Here is a 628-nt window from a genome sequence, read left to right as displayed (position 1 = left end):
GCGCGCAATGAAAAAAACTAAGTAGTTTTAGCGATGACAACGCCTCTGATTTGCCATTGCATTAATAAGCACAACAGAATCTTATGTGATTGGTTATAATGAGCAACGTTGTAAAAATGCCTAAAAAGAGATGATTTTTGCTAGTACTATGTGTATTTAAGTGTGAAAAACAAAGTAAACATGATTGAAAAGTTGCTGTCTGTCTCAACGCCAGCCAAAGTGCGAACGCAGATTTTAATTTGGCAGCTGATAATGTGTCGCAGATTTCCCGCTGAATTGGGCTACTTTAACACAGTTGCCGTGGGTTGTTTTCATGTCCGTGGGTTGAAGCGGCCCCAAAAATGTGATATTTAGCCCCTGGAATTTGAAATTTACCAGGGGAACCCCACCAAAAACCGTGTAGTTTACTCCCCGGAATGTGATTTGTTCCACCCCCACCCCCCAGAAACCCAATTGGGCTAGTTTAACGTTAGTTTTGAGTAGTAATTGGGCGGGTTTTGTTGTGAAAACCTGGAAACCCTGCTTTTCCCCACGGCCACTGACACAATCACCCCGTTAAATCAAGGTGGTTTCATGGCAAACTGAAGTCTGTATTCCCGTGAAATCGTTGCCAAAACCCACGGATGAA

Source organism: Sinocyclocheilus grahami, unplaced genomic scaffold (genome assembly GCF_001515645.1).
Source record: "Sinocyclocheilus grahami isolate Dianchi unplaced genomic scaffold, SAMN03320097.WGS_v1.1 scaffold268.1, whole genome shotgun sequence".
Lineage (NCBI taxonomy): Eukaryota > Metazoa > Chordata > Actinopteri > Cypriniformes > Cyprinidae > Sinocyclocheilus > Sinocyclocheilus grahami.
Note: the sequence above shows the minus strand (reverse complement) of the source record.